We start from the raw sequence: 19,780 nt of genomic DNA, 5'->3' as shown, positions 1-19,780 counted from the left end.
AGGACTATAGGAACATACAGTACATAGCAATTCTGCCCACTGACACTTGCACCTAGAGATTCTGGGATGCAAAGGCTGACACTCTGTATAGGAATGCTCTAATCATTTGAATAGACATGCTTTTATTATGGCACATATAGAGAGTTGGAATCTTGTCCTACTGTCTCCATCTTGTCCTACTGTCTCCATCTTGTTCTAATGTCTCCATCTTGTCCTACTGTCTCCATCTAGTCCTACTGTCTCGATCTTGTCCTACTGTCTCCATCTTGTCCTACTGTCTCCATCTTGTCCTACTGTCTCCATCTTGTTCTAATTTCTCCATCTTGTCCTACTGTCTCCATCTAGTTCTTCTGTCTCCATTTTGTCCTACTGTCTCCATCTAGTCCTACTGTCTCCATCTAGTTCTTCTGTCTCCATCTTGTCCTACTGTCTCCATCTAGTCCTACTGTCTCCATCTTGTCCTACTGTCTCCATCTTGTCCTACTGTCTCCATCTAGTTCTTCTGTCTCCATCTTGTCCTACTGTCTACATCTAGTCCTACTGTCTCCATCTTGTCCTACTGTCTCCATCTTGTCCTACTGTCTCCATTTTGTCCTACTGTCTCCATCTAGTCCTACTGTCTCCATCTTGTTCTAATGTCTCCATCTTGTCCTACTGTCTCCATCTAGTTCTTCTGTCTCCATTTTGTCCTACTGTCTCCATCTAGTCCTACTGTCTCCATCTTGTTCTAATGTCTCCATCTTGTCCTACTGTCTCCATCTAGTCCTACTGTCTCCATCTTGTCCTACTGTCTCCATCTTGTCCTACTGTCTCCATCTTGTTCTAATTTCTCCATCTTGTCCTACTGTCTCCATCTAGTTCTTCTGTCTCCATTTTGTCCTACTGTCTCCATCTAGTCCTTCTGTCTCCATCTTGTTCTAATTTCTCCATCTTGTCCTACTGTCTCCATCTAGTTCTTCTGTCTCCATTTTGTCCTACTGTCTCCATCTAGTCCTACTGTCTCCATCTAGTTCTTCTGTCTCCATCTTGTCCTACTGTCTCCATCTAGTCCTACTGTCTCCATCTTGTCCTACTGTCTCCATCTTGTCCTACTGTCTCCATCTAGTTCTTCTGTCTCCATCTTGTCCTACTGTCTACATCTAGTCCTACTGTCTCCATCTTGTCCTACTGTCTCCATCTTGTCCTACTGTCTCCATTTTGTCCTACTGTCTCCATCTAGTCCTACTGTCTCCATCTTGTTCTAATGTCTCCATCTTGTCCTACTGTCTCCATCTAGTTCTTCTGTCTCCATTCTGTCCTACTGTCTCCATCTAGTCCTACTGTCTCCATCTTGTTCTAATGTCTCCATCTTGTCCTACTGTCTCCATCTAGTCCTACTGTCTCCATCTTGTCCTACTGTCTCCATCTTGTTCTAATGTCTCCATCTTGTCCTACTGTCTCCATCTAGTCCTACTGTCTCAATCTAGTCCTTCTGTCTTCATCTTGCCCTACTGTCTCCATCTAGTCCTACTGTGACCATCTTGTCCAACTGTCTCCATCTTGTCCTACTGTCTCCATCTTGTCCCACTGTCTCCATCTTGTCTTACTGTCTCCATCTTGCCCTACTTTCTCCATCTTGTCCTACTGTCACCATCTTGTCCTACTCTCTCCATATAGTCCTACTGTCTCCATCTTCTCCTACTGTCTTCATCTTGTCTTACTGTTTCTATATTGCCCTACTGTCTCCATGTTGTCCTACTGTCTCCATATTGCCCTACTGTCTCCATCTTGCCCTACTATCTCTAACTTGTCCTACTGTCTCCATCTTGTCCTACTGTCTCCATCTTGTCCTACTATCTCTAACTTGTCCTACTGTCTCCATCTTGTCCTACTGTCTCCATCTTGTCCTACTTTCTCCAACTTGCCCATCTGTCTCCATCTTGTCCTACTGTCTCCTTCTTGCCTACTGTCTCCATCTTGTCCTACTGTCTCCATCTTGTCCTACTGTCTCCATCTTGCCCTACTGTCTCCATCTTGCCCTATTGCAGTGTTTCTCAAACTTGTCTGTTCAAGTCACAAGTCAAGTTGATGTTGTAGACAGTAGTGCAAGATGAAGACAGCTGGGAAATATGAAGACAACAGAGAAAGATGGAGACAGTAGGGTAAAATGGACAGTAGAAAAAGAGACATTATGGCAAGATGGACTGCTTTTCTGGATGAAAATGTTAAATGTGCTTACAGAATCCCCGCCCCCCCCCCCCAGTTAGTTTTCTGTAAAAATAACATGTAAACCTTCTGCAGAGCAGGATAAAACAGGGTAACAGTGGGCAGAATGACAACTGTATTGACAATGGAACCTGCTCAGATTTAGATGCAGCTTTGTGTATGCGGCACCTCTGGACCCACCCTAACAGAATGATTAGAGCATACCTCCCAACTGTCCTGTTTTTAGAGGGACAGTCCCTCTTTTGACAGCTCAACCCACAGTCCCTTGTTTGTATCGGAAAGTCCCGATTTTCTCTGCACTGAACAGCCAGAAAAAATGACTTAATTGGCTTTTGGCAGAGAGCCCAGAACAGCCACAGCTGCAGATAAGATAGTTTTGTAACATTTTCAAGATAAGCAAATAAGTAATTGTAACAATATAAGATAACAGGTCCCTTGGAAGAAGTTAGACTCACAGCTTAAAGGGCAATTCTCCTTCATTAGCAAAACTGTAATAACTGAAAAAAAACACAGAAATATGTTCAAACTTTCATAACCTGCCAAATTTTGTAAAATGAATATGGTAATTAGGGGGCACTGTGCGCCAACTTTTTTGTCCCTCTTTTTATTTCCAAAATGTTGGGAGGTATGATTAGATCAGTCACATGACTGCCGGGGGCAATTAAGTCATCAGCCAAAAACAGGTTGTGGAAATTACAGGTAGGAAATGAATTTAATAGCATTAGTAGCAAAGTCACATTGTGTCACTAGGGGGCGCTGATTAAGTACAGGGAATAAATCATGAGGATGTTGTACTATAACTAACACAATTCACAATAATGGGGAATATTATTTGGGAGGAAAGGCTTCATTCATATGGCAGAAATACAGGAGAAAACCCAAATCACTTGCTATTGGTATTTTTAGATTACAGGGAAAAACAATACAGAATCCATTCCCTTTAATTGCAGGAAAAACATCCAAAATAGTTTCCTTTTTAGTTGAAAACAGTGGATTTTGGGTCCCAAAACATAATAATATTCAGGGGCAAAGCCAATGTGGCTGCATCATCAGTTACAAGATACCTGATATTATTGTAATATATTTATATTGTACTTACTTTTTATTTTTTTTGGTGGTTTTGGAGTATTTACATTTTCTGTTTTGCGGAGCTAAGGCTGAAGTTTGAGCTGCTGTCTGGTTGCTAGGGCTTGATTATCATAGAGACCAAGCTTGGAAGTCAGAATGTTAGATCAATAGGAAAAAGGTCAGAGAAGAAAGAGGAGCAGCTTGAAATAAGAATAACAATAGAACCCAACCATCATAGTTGATTTGATCTTTTGGGTGCCGGGGTCAGTGACCCCCATGAACAGAGATTATTCTCATTTGCAGAATAGACAGGCTCATAATTAAATAATTAAAAACCCTTTTACAGAATAAACGATCAGGTTGCTTAGAATAGGCCCATAAATAAAATACAGGCCTGTGATTGGGGGGGACAGGTGGGAGTCCAATCAGCGGCCCTGTAACAATGGGGGGGGGGCAGAAAGACACAATAACCCCAAGTAGCATACAATAATGGGGGCATGGATTTTGTAACACTGGTTCTATATTACACAGCTGGCAGGGCTCATTGTCCCAGGGGCTCATTTAGGGGGAGATGTGAGGAGGTAGGCGAAGTCCTGATTAGCTCCTCCCCTGTGTCCCCTCCTGCTACTGAATGTTTCATTAATGGGGTGTTCAGATTTAAATGAACTTTTAGGATGATGAGAGTGAGAATCTACCCTAGCAACCAGGCACTGATTTTAATGAGAGATTGGAATAGGAATAGGAGAGGCCTCAATAGAAAGTAACAATAACAATACAGAGCATTTGTTTTTTAGTTGGGGTCAGCGACCCCCATTTGAAAGCTGGAAAGAGTCAGAAGAAGAGGGGAAATAATTCAGAAACTATAAAAAAAAATTTGTGATGCACAAATCCACTATTTTGGATTCGTCCGAACCCCAGAATCCTTCGCGAAAGATTCGCCTGAATACCGAACCAAATCCGAATGCTAATTTGCAAATGCAAATTAGGATTCGGTTTGGTATTGCAAATTATGGGTGGGAAGTGGAAAAGATTTTTTACTTCCTTGTTTTGAGACAAAGTCATGTGATTTCCCTCCACACCTCTAATTTGCATATTCTAAAGAATAGTGAATTTTAAGCAACTTTTCAAAAGGTCTTCATTATTTATTTTTTATAGGGATGCACCGAATCCAGGATTCAGTTCAGGATTCAGCCAGGATTCGGCCATTTTATCCGCTGGATTCGGCCGAATCCTTCTGCATGGCCGAACCGAATCCAAATCCTAATTTGCATATGCAAATTAGAATTTGGTTCGGCTGAGCAGAAGGATTCGGCCGAATCCGAATCCAGTGGATAAAATGGCCGAATTCTGGCTGAATCCTGAACTGAATCCTGGATTCGGTGCATCCCTATAAAAAATAAATAATGAAGACCTATTGAAAAGTTGCTTAAAATTCACCATTCTTGAACATACTGACAGTTAACTTAAAGGTGAACCACCCCATTAATAATTTGTATACCCCCCCCCACACACACATGCACTTCCCCTTTACAGGCTCATGGAACAGACCAGTAACCTGCATCTCATTTGATGAGTAAAAAAAAACAAACAGTTTTTCAGCCCACTGCTGCTGTTGAACTACATTTCCCACAATCCTCCAGCACCCCTGCCCCATTGTTGCCCTTAAACAACACAATGTATATGTATGTGAGGCCTGGGCACACTCAGGGGCCAAAAATAGCCACTGGCTCCCAGTTGTGTATGATTTGCCCCAGGCTGGAGTAAGTAGTGTAGGCTGTGTGTCCCTGTGTACTCATGGAAACCAACACACACACCCACTAGTAATACTGTAGCACACTGCACAGAGACACAAAAAGGAAGGACCAGTTCAAATATAAAAATTAACTTTATCCTTAAAGAGTAGTTCCCCTTTAAATTAACATTTAGTATGATGTAGAGTGATATTCGGTGTCAGTTTGCGATTGGTTTTCCTTTTTTTAATGACTTTTCAGTTATTTTCAATGTTGCACAGCAGCTCCCCAATTTGGTATTTCAGCAGCTGTCTGGTTGCTAGGGCCTTGTTTTCTATAGCAACCAGCCAGTGACTTGAGGGAGAGACTGGAATATGAATAGGCACAGGCGGAAGGTGATTTATTTGTAGGTAAGTCTAATGTTACATCAACAGTTTCTTCACCTATGATTTTCCACTGGTGGGGAAACAGCTGATTCAGGCCCATATTATAAATTATAATTCACCTGAGCAAACAGGGAGGATTTTTGTCTTAAAATTCTTTACAATCGGAGATCTGTCCCCTACATGGGCTGAATTATGTGCTACTAACTGATGGGCCAACGCTGCATTGATTAAGTACTAAGTCATTTTCACTTGACGTGGACAAAGCTCAGACTATTTTGAAAATAATATTCATTTCACTCTTTTATTATCAAAATTATAGAAAAAGTTCAGTTCATCCAGATTACTGGAAATGCAGGCCAGTGATTGGTTTATTTAACATTAAAGCATGTTTATTGGTCACATGAAACACAAGGGATATGTGAACTCTCATTTACGAGAGATCTTATATATAGGAAGTATAATGCAGATATATTATATATATTTTGGCCACCTTGCAAAAAACAATATCTGCCTTTTTACTGCAGTTTCAATGTAATACAATATAACAGTAGATGAGGTTGGGAAAAAAACTTGCATTCAGCCATCAGTAGGGATGGGCGAATTTTACCCGTTTTGTTTCGCCAAAAATTTGGCGCCGGAGAAATGTCGCCGACGCCCATTAAAGTCTATGGGAGTCAAAATTTTTTTGATGCGCGTCTTTTTTATTTTGCCGCATTAAAGTCTATGGGCGTCATTTTTTTGGCGAAACAACATCCCTAGCCATCAGCACAACATTTGTGTGTAAGTGAAAGTCGCCAAACGGGTCTGTTAGCTGATCCAGAGGAATTGAATTGATACAATAGTTGCTGATATCCCCCATATTCTGCTGATAAGAAATGTTTTCACTAATTGCTGAATGTCGCAAATTGTAACGGTTCAGATGCTCCTCGATCACGGAGCTGCCAGACTGAAACACCAGGGACACCGACATGAAACTTTAATTTGGGGAAAACATTAAAACGTAAAAGATGAAAAGTCATTGAAAAAAAGTCTTTGTTTATGGTGAACGATCTGAAAATAAGTCAACTGAGAAAAGTGTTTGGAAGGTGAACAACCCCTTTAACAGTCACCAATATCCAATCACAATGATTCCATTGAACTATTAAGGCAGGTGTTGGCTGAGACTGAACTGTCCTATAACAACTTGTCACAACTCCCCCTGGTGGTCTAGTGGTGCGCGGGAAAGCCTGCCACGCCGCTCCTCTTCTGTGTGAGCCGGTAACTAGGGCGCGCGCATCCCACTTCTTTTGTATTTATAGGCGTGGTGACGCCAGTGCGCAATGGCGCAAAATTCAAATGTATTTAAAGGCACATTTTGTATTTTCTTACTGCCCGTTATAGGATCATTTCTAGTGATTTTGTGGTGCCTGTATTCTGTCTGATATCTGATACCTGTTGTGATCCTCACTTCTGTAATCCTGACCCTGCCTGGTAACCGACTCTGCTGTATCCGTCTCCCTTCTGATTAATCTCCTGGTTTAACCTCAGCCTGATTGACTACGCCTTTTGTCTACGCCTTGTACTGCCACCTTCAGCCTAAAAGACTTTGCTTTACCGTCGTGCCCCTTTGCTCGTCCAGAACCCTTAGCTCCTCTCTTATTAAGACCTGGCGGCATCCAATTAGCCCAGGGATCCTCCCAAGAGCCATGAACAGGGCGCTTAGCATTGGTTCTTGATTTAGGGTGCCGACCGTGACACAACTGCATCAATCCATCACAGTTTCAGCTAACACCTACCTGAATAGATCAAGAACTGCCATTGGTGGAATTTATTTTTTGTGCAATGTAAGTATGAAACAATCCCCAAATACCAGACAGGTGGATGATTGGCCCTGATCCCCAGCACAAACACCATCCTTAGGCAAACAGGTTTGGGGAGGCTTAGCCTATGTGAATAGGAGAGGAACCGAATAGTTAGATAAATGAGAATATGTAACTAACTGTAAAATTGTAACATCACAGAGCAATCGTTTTTAGCTGCTGGGGTCAGTGACCCCCATTTCAAAGCTGGATAGAGGCAAAAGATGATGGCCTATAACTCCAAAACTATAAAAAAATAAATAATGAAGACCCGTTGCAAGGTTGCTAGATACTGGCCATTCTATAACACACTAAAAGGTATATTAGACTAGATATTATATTAGATTAGATATTATATTAGATTTAAAGCGATATTACAGAATCATAATAAATAGGGAAACCCACCTACTGCTTCAGCTTCCTCCATTCTAAGCTGTATGTGAATTACAGAAGAAGCCAAATTCTCAGAATAGCCTCATATCCAATAGCCTCAAACATCTAGCAAATAATTGGCCTATCGAGTGTAGCGATTTCCTATTGACCTGCCTCTAGTGAGATTAGCACTTCCTCTGCTGGTTGAAGACAGTACAGAATAAAATTTATAAATTCGTTGCTGGAAGACTAGGGGCTTATGAGTGGCTTCAATTAGTGCTGATTTGTTTCATTAATAAGGTGGAGAGAGCAATGAGATAGAACGGCTATAATTCTAACAAACCTTTCAATTGGTCTTCATTTTTTTTCTTTATTAGGCCTTTTCTTCTGACACTTTCCAGCTTTCCAATTGAGGGTCACTGACCCCATCTAAGAAACCTGTTTTCCAGAAAGTTCCGAATTACGGAAAGGCTTCCTGCCAGAGACTCAATTTTATCCAAATAATCCAAATTTTACAACTGATTTCCTTTTCTGTGTAATAATAAAACTTGTACTTGATCCCAACTAAAATATAAATAATCCTTATTGGAAGCCAAACGAGCCTATTGGGTTTATTTAATGTTTATATGATTTTCTAGTAGACTTAAGGTAGGAAGATCCAAATTACAGAAATATCTGTTATCCATAAAATCATCGTGGATAGCAGATCCCATACCTGTATTATTAATTTAAAGGCCAACAACCACTTTAAATGGGGTTTTCCCCTTTAAATTAATGTTTAGTACGATGATGAGAGGGATATTCTAAAACAATTTGCAATTGGTTTTCATTTTTTATTATTTGTGGTTTTTGAGTTATTTAGCTTTTTCTTCAGCAGCTCTCCAGTTTGCAAGTTCAGCCATCTGGTTGCTATGGTCCAAATTCCCATAGCAACCATGCAATAAGAGACTGGAATATGAATAGAAGAGGCCTGAATAGAAAGATGAGGAATAAGAAGTAGCAATAACAATACATTTGTAGCCTTACAGAGCCTTTGTTTTTAGAAGGGGTCAGTGACCCCCATTTGAAAACTAGAAAGAGTCAGAAGAAGAAGGCATATGATTAAAAAAAAAGAAAAGAAAAGTTGCTTAGAATTAGCCATTCTATAACATTCCGAGGTGCTGTCACATCCAGCTCCCAATATACATGACAATAGGGTGTCCCCTCTAGACATGCCCCATATAATTAAGGACATTTGGGCACGTAAGAACCTAGAAATGAGTCCAAAAATGAATGATGTGTTGGATTCACCATCCTAGTGTCAGGGGCAGGGAGTAGGTGCAGCTGCTCTTATTGTGTCACCTCATGAGGACTTTCCCAGACACCCCTTGTGATGTCACAAACAGACAGAATGGGGGCCTGAGCAGCTTGTGGGATAGACTTTATTATTGCACTGATATAAAAAAGACAATATTTGGCTTAAGTTGCCCTTGTGATTTTCCATCAGGGTTCATCCCCAGATCCCAGAAATTCTTTGCCAAGACCTACGCAGAGACCAACCGGGACGCACTGAGCGACTTTCACAATGAGCTGCTGGAGGAGGAGTCACAGAGGCAGGAGATGCTTCTTGTGTCCAAATTGCAGGAGGGCCAACAGCCCCAGACCAAGCACAAGAAGCAGGTGGGTTACAGAGCTGGTCTGTTCTGGCTTAGGTTCCAGGTGGGGCTTGGGTTGGGTCCGGGTGTGGTTTGGGTTGGTTCCAGGTGGGGCTTTGGTTGGGTTCCAGGTGGGCCTTCGGTTGGGTTCCAGGTGGTGTTTGGTTTAGGTTCCGGGTGGGGCTTGAGTTGGGTTCCAGGTGGTGTTTCGGTTAGGTTCCAGGTGGGGCTTGGGTTGGGTTTCAGGTGGTGTTTGGGTTAAGTTCCAGGTGGGGCTTGGGTTCCAGGTGGGGCTTGAATTGGGTTCCAGCCTCCAGGTGGGGCTTGGGTTGGGTTCCAGGTGGGGTTTGGTTGGGTTCCAGGTAGAGCTTGGGTTGGGTTCCAGGTGGGGCTTAGGTTGGGTTCCAGGTGGAGTTTGTTGGGTTCCAGGTGCGGCTTTGGGTTGGGTTCCAGTTGGGGCTTGGGTGGGGTTTGAGTTGAGGTATGTAGTGCCAGGCTGTGTTATGCGCATCTCCGGGATCTCCATGTGGTGGTTGCACAGTGGGTGCTGATTACAGGGTTCCCTTTGTAGGTAGGTGAAAGGAACGGTGTGTCGTGCTTCACATAGGAGGTTAGAAAGTCTGTGGGAAGGTATGTGGGCGTTGCCGCAGTGCAGAGAATGGGGTACACTATGAGTGGAATAATGGGGTGATCAAACTCCAGCAATTCTTTATACATTTCAGCTGCTGATGTCCAGGCACCGCACTCCCCTGCCGGCCTTTTCTAAGGAACCTGCTCCCTTTATGTCCCTCTGCGGGTTCCAGCCACAGGGATCCCCTTATTACATGGAGGAGGAAAACCCCAATAAGTTCTTCATCTCGGGTAAGTCTCATGGCTGGTGCCATCCAGTAGATCTGTGGTGCCAACCTCTGGCTTGTGAGCCCGCGTGTCCATGAGGGAGCTGTGCCACACAAATCTAAATCTCACCCCTTTCATATGATGAACCCTAACATTGTCTTTCAGGCTACACGGGGTATGTGCCCCGGTCCCGTTTCCTTATCGGCAGTGGGTATTTATTATTAACATGTATTTATATAGCGCCAACATATTGCGTAGCACTGTACCCCATCACTACAATGCAAGCGATGGTGGAGTTTGCCCAAATGAACCAAAAGACGGGGGTGTGATTCAGCGATCAGCAGGGGCACAAGGAAGGGGGCAATCCATACACAGAGCAGGGGCACATCTATCTGGAGGAGCTCGGCTTGTTGCCCCGTTACACTGGATAAGTCCCGGGTAATTACTGTACTGGTTCCCTCTCCTCAATGCCCCATGCTCTAAACCAACCTTCCCCCCAGAATCTTGTACCCAGAATTCCTCCTGACATTCCACACACTTATTCTCCTGTTCTTCTCCCATTTGTGCAGGTTACAAGTTCCAGTTCGACTCACCCAGAATGCACTGGGGCAGAGCACTGTGCAGAAGCAAACAGTAAATTGAAAATGCCCCATGGGATAAGGAAATGTTGTGTATTCCCAGCAAAGCATTCTGGTCCCTTCCTTGTTGAAGTGCAACATGCAGTTAATTTTACTCACTCCCTGTGATGTTCTTCTGCTTAGGAAAGATGTGAGAAAGGTTTCTAATTTTATTCCTAAGTAGAAGAACATCAGCCTCTTTCTTTCTCCTGACAACTTCCTTGACTACTTGCTGGTCAGACTGGTGGGAAACTGACCAGCAGGTGGCGCTGTTGGAACAAAATTCATTCATATTAACAGCACATGTATCCCTTAATATCTTGCAATTAAAATAAATAATTAATGAATGTACATTATAAAAGTGCTTAGATTAGCCCCCCAAATTTATATTCACTTATTTCAAAGGTTTAACAATAAATCTTTATGTAGATACAAGTCAGACACATAGCAGCTACATGTTTCCAATAATTGATACAATATATCATCACAATCCCAGAATTTCCTTGGCAATAAATGTCCTGTTATGGAGTTGCCACTATGGGGTTGGCACAGGTAGTATCAGGTGTCTGGAATAATGATAGAGACCTAAGGAATATTGTCATCAATTAGCCCTTTTTATCAGCAATTCTATGACATACTCAAAGGTGAACCACCCCTTAAAAGCCTTTTGTTTTTAGTTTCCCTGTTTGACTGATGCCAAGTGCAGGGAGTAGAGAATGGCAAGTGAGGGGTAGAATTATTAGCAGGTGACACTCTATTATTGGGATGCACCAAATCCACTATTTTAGGATTCAGCCAAATCCCGGCTGTATACTGAACCCCATCTGAACCCTCATTTCCATATGTAAATTAGCGAAACGAGGGGGAAAGAAACGTTTTTGACTTTGGTATTTGTGTGACGAAAAGTCACGTGATTTTTTGGATTCAGGTTCAGTTTGAGCAGATTTGGTCGAATCCTGCTGAAAAAGGCAGAATCTTGGCTGTACCCCAAACTGAATCCTGGATTTGGTGCATCCCTACGCTGTAATAAAAGGATAAATAAAGAAACATACAGATAATCTTAATAGAGAAATTGGAAAACAAAACTATAGGCTGTAACTATAAGGAATAAGCAGTTCCTGTACTTTCCCAGCAGGGGGCGCTGCAGGATAAAACTTGCCAATTCCCTATACTTATTAACTTTATTAAATGACAGAAGGAAACGAGCCCAGGACAAGCGTCTCCTTCATGTCGAGTCCTTAAAAGCTGCTTTATAGCCTCCCCCACCCCCAGATCCGGGAATAATTGCCTCGGCCTAGAGACCTTCTCATTGTTACAGAGAGAAACAAGGAATGAGCTGGGTCAGGAAGGAACTGCAATTAGTAACAGAGCTAAGTGAGATGACAGTGAGAAGGAACCAGGTATAAATGTATGTCAGGATCCTAAAGGGTTGCAGGGAGTTGCCCGGCACATAAAACACTCACTCTGCCCTTACATAACACTGGTTTTACAGTATAACTGGAAGTGGCCTATAGAGTACAGCACGGAGTAGTAAATTGGTACCAGATATTGATATGATTTTTTTAGGCCACGGAGGCATTTGAACTCAATCTGGGGCTCATGAAACGACCTTTGAATTAGCCAAGAAGTAAGTAGGGGGCGTTATTTTGTCACAAGGAACACAGGGGGCCCATGTTCTGTAGGTGCCCTAATATTACTTGGCCAAAGGACAGATGAGAGGGAAGGACAGATGGATATAAAGACGAGAAGCTGGAAGAATAGAGAAGGAGAATAAAGAGAAGGAGAATAAAGAGAGGGGGAATAAAGAGAGGGGGAGATTTCTGGAAGCCCCTGGCACCCTAATCTCACACTGGGCTCAGATCTTCCCCTCAGATCTCTTGCCTGGATTTACTGTTGGACTCCTGACATCTCATTGGGGATGATCTACAGGCTTCCCCATTGTGCGTCTCACATCTCATCTGCTGCACATCTGTTCTTTCTCTCACCCATTGTGACATCACTGTTGGAAGTCGGATTTGCCCCTCACTGTTCTGGAAAGGGTCCAACCTGCAGTCATTCCTGACACCCATAAGTCTTGGGGCCCAACGGGTGATTTACCTACTCCCAGCACTTTCACCTTAACTCAATTAATGTTTCTCAGACTCCAATTTGCTTCAGAGTAATTCCTTCCTGACCCCAAAAACTCATTTTCTGTCAGTTCCATGGATCTGTCAGTACAGCGAGAATCCCACAACCTTCCAGTTCCCACTATAATAACCCTTTCCCCACCTAAACATGGAGCCTCCTTTCTTTTAATCTGATTGGCTCCCTTGTGTATGTTGGGAGGAGCTACTAGCGAATAAAGCTTCTGAGTTTATTTTATGATCCCCTTATATATTTATATATAGTGATCATATCCCCTTATATATTTATATATAGTGATCATATCCCCCTTATATATTTATATATAGTGATCATACCCCCTTATACATTTATATACAGTATAGTGATCATATCCCTCTTATATATTTATATATAGTGATCATATCCCCTTATATATTTATATATAGTGATCATATCCCCTTATATATTTATATATAGTGATCATATCCCCTTATATAGTTATATATAGTGATCATACCGCCCTTATATATTTATATATAGTGATCATATCCCCCTTATATATTTATATATAGTGATCATATCCACTTATATATTTATATATAGTGATCATATCCCCTTATATATTTATATATAGTGATCATATCCCCTTATATATTTATATATAGTGATCATATCCACTTATATATTTATATATAGTGATCATATCCCCTTATATATTTATATATAGTGATCATATCCACTTATATATTTATATATAGTGATCATATCCCCTTATATATTTATATATAGTGATCATATCCCCTTATATATTTATATATAGTGATCATATCCACTTATATATTTATATATAGTGATCATATCTCCCTTAGAAAAATCCTCCAAACATAAGAATTACCCTTTTATCTATGGAGACATTTGCTTTCTGTTTTTTGCCATATTTCCTTGAAAATTTCCCAGAAAGCCCTTTGGAATTTTCCCAGCTGTATCATTGTCAGTTGTTCTGCTGTCAGAGAGCGACCAATAGATTCCTATGAGTTGCTAAGTTAAGTTCCCTTTAGTAAAAATAGGAAATATCTATATGAAGTCACTGTTTCAAAAGTACTGTCTGTTATATCTACGTTATATAGATGATCTATTAATCTTGTGCAATGGGGACCCCGAAAGTCTGAATATGTTTAAAGATTTTATGAACAATATTGATGCAACACTGTAGTGAATCCTTACCCTGGTGGTCCAGTGGTGCGGCGGGGACGCCATCTTTGATTACTAAGGGCGCGCGTGCGCCTCCTTGTTATTTAAAGGCGCAGGCGCGCTGGCGTGATGACGCCAGTGCGCAATGGTGCCAAATTTGAAAAGTATAAAAAGCCTATTAAAGCCACAGGACCTTGGCCATAATAGGAGTTGTTCCTGGTGCTTCTGTGCGTTTGCTATTCATGTTCTTGAACTGATTTTGATTCCTGTTGTGACCCCTGCCTGGCTTTGACTATTCTAACTTCTGGATCCTGACCCCTGCCTGAATACCAACTACCTCTTCTGCTTAACCCTCTGATTGACTTCCTGGTTTGACCCTTGCCTGCCTGACTACGTTTATTCCCTGCCTGCCCTGACCTGGCCTGATCTGACTACTCTATTGCCTAACACCTTGTACTTCGACCTTCTGCCCAAAGACTCTCGCTAAACGTCTTGCCCCTCTGCCTATCCAGAACCTCTAGTCTTGCATCTCTCGTTAAGTCCAGATGGCATCCAAGTAGCTGAGGCTCCTCCCGAGGCCAACGGGGGTCACACTACAGGGGAAGCAGGAGCCGAGACCAGGGTGTTTGGCATTTGTTCTGGTGTTGGGTGCCGACCGTGACAAACACTCCGGGGGTTATTTATCAAGGTTCGAAATTATCTCAATATTGGCTGCTAGAAACCCGAAACCTCAGATTTTTGCCCGAAACCTCTGAAAACTTCGGGTTATGGCACAAGACCCAGCGCACATCAATAAACTCATTGGGACTTCTCCCATTGACATATATGCAATCTCGACAGGTCTGAGATGCTGGGATTTCAGATTCTGAGTTTTCAAGCCTCGGGGTTTAATAAATTCTAAAAAATTTGTGAATTTTTCAAAGCCCGATTTTATAAAAAAAAATATCTAGAAATGCCACGAAACTAGTGTCAGACTTGTTCAGGAAGGAAACTGACAAGAATAACCTATTACACTTCTAAAGTTTCCATCCACCCTCTTTAAAGAAATCATTACCATCAATGCAATATACAAGGGTGAAATGAATTGTAAGTAATATAGTGAATAAAGTACCCCCTATTGTAAAATATAAGAATATTATAAGTTACTGAGGAATTTCATGGCCATATGAAAACACGAGGCAGAAGGCAGAGTGTTTTTATACAGGTCATGGAACTCCGAGGTAACTTCTAATATCCTCATATTTTCCAACAAGGGGAACTTTATTTATTATAATACACACGTTTTAGTGAGTCACGTGACCGAAATGACATCACTACTCACCGTTTATAACTGATGACATCACTACTCACCGTTTTTAACTGATGATATCACTACTCACCATTTATAACTGATGACATCACTACTCACCGTTTATAACTGATGACATCACTACTCACCGTTTTTAACTGATGATATCACTACTCACCATTTATAACTGATGACATCACTACTCACCGTTTATAACTGATGACATCACTACTCACCGTTTTTAACTGATGATATCACTACTCACCATTTATAACTGATGACATCACTACTCAGCGTTTATAACTGATGATATCACAAGTCACCATTTATAATTGATGACATCACTACTCACCGCTTATAACTGATGACATCACTACTCACCGTTTATAACTGATGACATCACTACTCATTGTTTATAACTGATGACATCACTACTCATCGTTTGTAAGGATGTAATTTCCAAGATATTCATGGCTTTTGTGTATTAGAATTCTTTATGTGACACTAGACTCAAAGAACTGGCTGACTGTTTTTAACAAAAGGGGCTACCCTGATAGAGTACTTGAGGAAGGCTTTGAAAAAGTTAAAAATATAGATAGAAACCTTCATTTACACTATAGTAGTATGACTAGGAAAGAAGGAGAGAGAATGGTTTTCGTAAACAAATTTACAACATCAAGTGACAAGTGTCAAAGATTGTGCCGAGACACTGGCACTTACTTCAAAATGACCTTCCCCATACACTGCCTTGTAAAAGTATTTATTTTGTTATATTCCAACCTGTCATTTAATGTTTCTTAATCTCATTTTATGTGATGGATCCGTACAAAATTGTCTAAGTTGGTGAAGTGAAATAAGAAAAATATATATATAAAAAAGAAATAAAAAAAAAAAATTGGCATGTGCATATGTATTCACCCCCTTTGCCGTGAAGCCCCTAAAAAATCCTGGTGCAGCCAATTACCTTCAAAAGTCACATAATTAGTGAAATGAAGTCCACCTGTGTGTAATCTAAGGGAGTTATTTATCAAAGTCTGAATTTATCTCAATATTTTCTGCTACAAACTCCGCTTCGGTTTTTTTACACATGGGGGGCACATTTACTTCGCTCGAGTGAAGGATTAGAATAAAAAATACTTTGAATACTTATGAATCGACCATTTTGAACTAAGAATCGTTCGACTATTCGACCATTTGAGAGTACTGTCTCTTTAAAAAAAACTTCGACCACCTACTTCACCACCTAAAACCTACTGAGCACCAATGTTAGCCTATGGGGAAGGTTCCCATAGGCTTTCCTAGCAATTTCTGATCGAAGGAAAATCGTTCGATCGATGGATTAAAATCCTTCAAATCGTTCGATTCGAAGGATTTAATCGTTCGATCGAACTATTTTTCCTTCGATCGTTCGATTGCAGGAATTGCGGTAAATCCTTCGACTTCGATAATCGAAGTCGAAAGATTTTACTTAGACGGTCAAATATCGAGGGTTAATTAACCCTCGGTATTCGACCAATAGTAAATGTGCCCCATAATTATGATAACATTTTCCCAAAAAGTAGCTTTGCGGGAAAAAATCAAAGTTTCACCGTGTTTTTTTCCGATTTTATCATCCGATTTTCACATATTTTACGATTGTTTTTGGAATTTTCACCCGAAAACTCTGAAAACTTCGGGGTATTGCACGAAACCCAGCGCATATACAAAAATCATTGGGACTTCTACCATTGACTTATATACAACCTCGACAGGTCTGAGATGCCGGATTTTCAGATTCGGACTTTACCATCCTCAGGGTTTAATAAATTCCTTAAAATAAAAGTCTGATTTTATTTAAAAAAAAATCACGAATTTTTCATGATTTTTGCCCCCCAAGTGTCACATGATCTGTCAGTATAAACACACCTTTTCTGACATGGTACCACAACAAACCTGCCAAGAGAGGGTCGCCCACCAAAACAGACTGGGCAAGGAGGGCAATTATTAGAGAGGAAGCACAGAGACCAAAGGTAACCCTGAAGGAGTTGCAGAGTTCCACAGCAGAGACTGGAGTATCTGTCCATAGGAGCACAATAAGCCGTACACTCCGTAGAGCTGGGCTTTATGGAAGAGTGATCAGAAAAAAGCCATTAATTAAAGTTAAAAATAAGAAGGCACGTTTTGAGTTTGCCATGTGGGCCACTCCCCAAATGTATGGAGGAAGGTGCTCTGGTCAGATGAGACTAAAATATAACTTTTCGGCCACCAAGGAAAATGCTGTATCTGGTGCAAACCCAACACATCCCATCACCCCAAGAACACCACGGCCACAGTGAAACATGGTGGGGCAGCATCAGGCTGTGCTGGGAAGGTTGTTCAACAGAAGGGACTGGGAAACTGGTCTGAGTTGAAGGAAAGATGGTGCTAAATACAGGGATATTCTTGAGCAAAACCTGTATCAGTCTGCCTGTGATTTTAGACTGGGACGGAGGTTCACCTTCCAGCAGGACAATGAAGTATACTGCTAAACTGCAACACTCGAGTGGTCGAGTTGGAATGGCCCAGTCAAAGTCTAGACCTCAATCCAATTGAGACATTGGTCAAACATGAAAAACGCCAAGCACCTCCTCTTATAGCTTATCAGAGAAGTAAGAATATACGTGATCAGCGAGTCAAAGCAGATATCAGTCCCCAGAAGAAGGGTACCCAACGTTTTACAACATCCGAAATTTGGCACCTTTCCTTGTTTGTTCTGTACCCGGTGTAATTCAGTAACAAAGGGGAAGCATTTTACCATCCACACAAACAATATACAATCAATCTCCACTTCCCTTGTGAATCATCTTCTGTTATTTACTTACTGAAGTGCCGTTTACTTTATATTGGGGAGACTACTCAAAAAATCCAAGATCAGATTTGAAAACACAAGTCTACGATACGTAAACAATTGACCACTTTACCAGTCCCATATCACTTCCGTCAGGCCAAACATTCCATGAGCCAACCTACATTTCAAGTAATAGAAACTAGATACAATATGGCCACGTGGTTTAAACAAAGAATATACCCCTGCGATGTTTATCTTTAAATTAGTCTTAGTTTATATACAGAGGAATAACTATTGTCATCCATTCATTAAATACCGTAGATACTCGAGTACAAACCGAGTTTTTCAGCATCCAAAATGTGCTGAAAAAGTCTACCTCGGCTTATACTCAAGTCAGTGGGCAGTAGCTGAGATTGCAGTCACTTTTAATCATTCCTATACCAACAGTTCGATTGGGGAGAGACTGCAATATCCCACAATGCCCTCTGTTGGTTATATGAAAGAATAACAGTGACTGCAATATCACACAGCGCCCTCTGTTGGTTATATGAAGGATTAACAGTAATGGCAATATCACACAGCACCCTCTGCACATGGTAGTGGGACAGTGGGACAATGCACACAGTAATCCGTTTGGCAATTCTCTGTCACCATCAACTTTGCAAAGAAGTCCGGTTGATCGCTGGGGGGGGGTCGCTTTGGCAGAATGTGCGCTGCTGGGAGACAGGGCTGTAGTTGTGTCTAGGCTTATACTCGAGTCAATAAGTTTTCCCAATTTTCGTAGGTAAAATTAGGTACCTCGGTTTATACTCCGGTCGGCTTATACTCGAGTATATACGGTAGTTCTGTTTTTAATATTTTCTTATTTCACTTTTACTCTCCATTCAGTATTTCTCTGTTAATCATCCGGCTACTGCTGCATTTTATCACCAGTTCCACAAGGAATACAAAGAGATAAGGAATAAATATATATTGAATATAAATATAAGTTGCCCTCAGTTACATTGTGAAAAATCTTTTTCTAAGTGGATTTCACCTTTAAGATTTTTTTACTTTAATGCTTAATAAATTGAATCTTATGTTAAAACTGAGACTTATCTTTTCATATATAGGCAATATATCATTCTATTATTATCTGTACTAAAGTAACACAGCAGTTTAACTCACACCCTCTGCAGTGACACTCATGTCTGTAATTAGCTATAAGTGCTCAGCTTCATCTACATTCCTGATGAAAGGTGGTTTGGGGTGTTACACTAACATGTAAAGAGTTTCTAATTAATGCAGGTAATAATTGCCCAGAAACATACCCAGTATTAGTAGTAAAAGTATGGAGAGATGATGTATATAGTAACAGTGGATAATAGTCTCTGGGAAGGGAGTGTGACTGTGGGATAGCAGGTATAGTAGGGAGAGATGGTGCCTATAGTAACAGTGGATAATAGTCTCTGGGAAGGGAGTGTGACTGTGGGATAGCAGGTATAGTAGGGAGAGATGGTGCCTATAGTAACAGTGGATAATAGTCTCTGGGAAGGGAGTGTGACTGTGGGATAGCAGGTATAGTAGGGAGAGATGTGTCTATAGTAACAGTGGATAATAGTCTCTGGGAAGGGAGTGTGACTGTGGGATAGCAGGTATAGTAGGGAGAGATGGTGCCTATAGTAACAGTGGATAATAGTCTCTGGGAAGGGAGTGGTGACTGTGG

At 41.3% G+C, this 19,780-nt stretch overlaps 1 pseudogene; it reads left to right on the top strand.

Annotated features, from left to right (window-relative positions):
- Positions 1-8,810: 8,810 nt before the first annotated feature.
- On the top strand, positions 8,811-10,712 carry LOC108695920 (annotated as a pseudogene).
- Positions 10,713-19,780: the final 9,068 nt, after the last annotated feature.

This window comes from Xenopus laevis, chromosome 1L (assembly GCF_017654675.1).
Source record: "Xenopus laevis strain J_2021 chromosome 1L, Xenopus_laevis_v10.1, whole genome shotgun sequence".
Taxonomy (NCBI): Eukaryota; Metazoa; Chordata; class Amphibia; order Anura; family Pipidae; genus Xenopus; species Xenopus laevis.
This window is presented reverse-complemented; position numbering and strand designations above follow the sequence as displayed.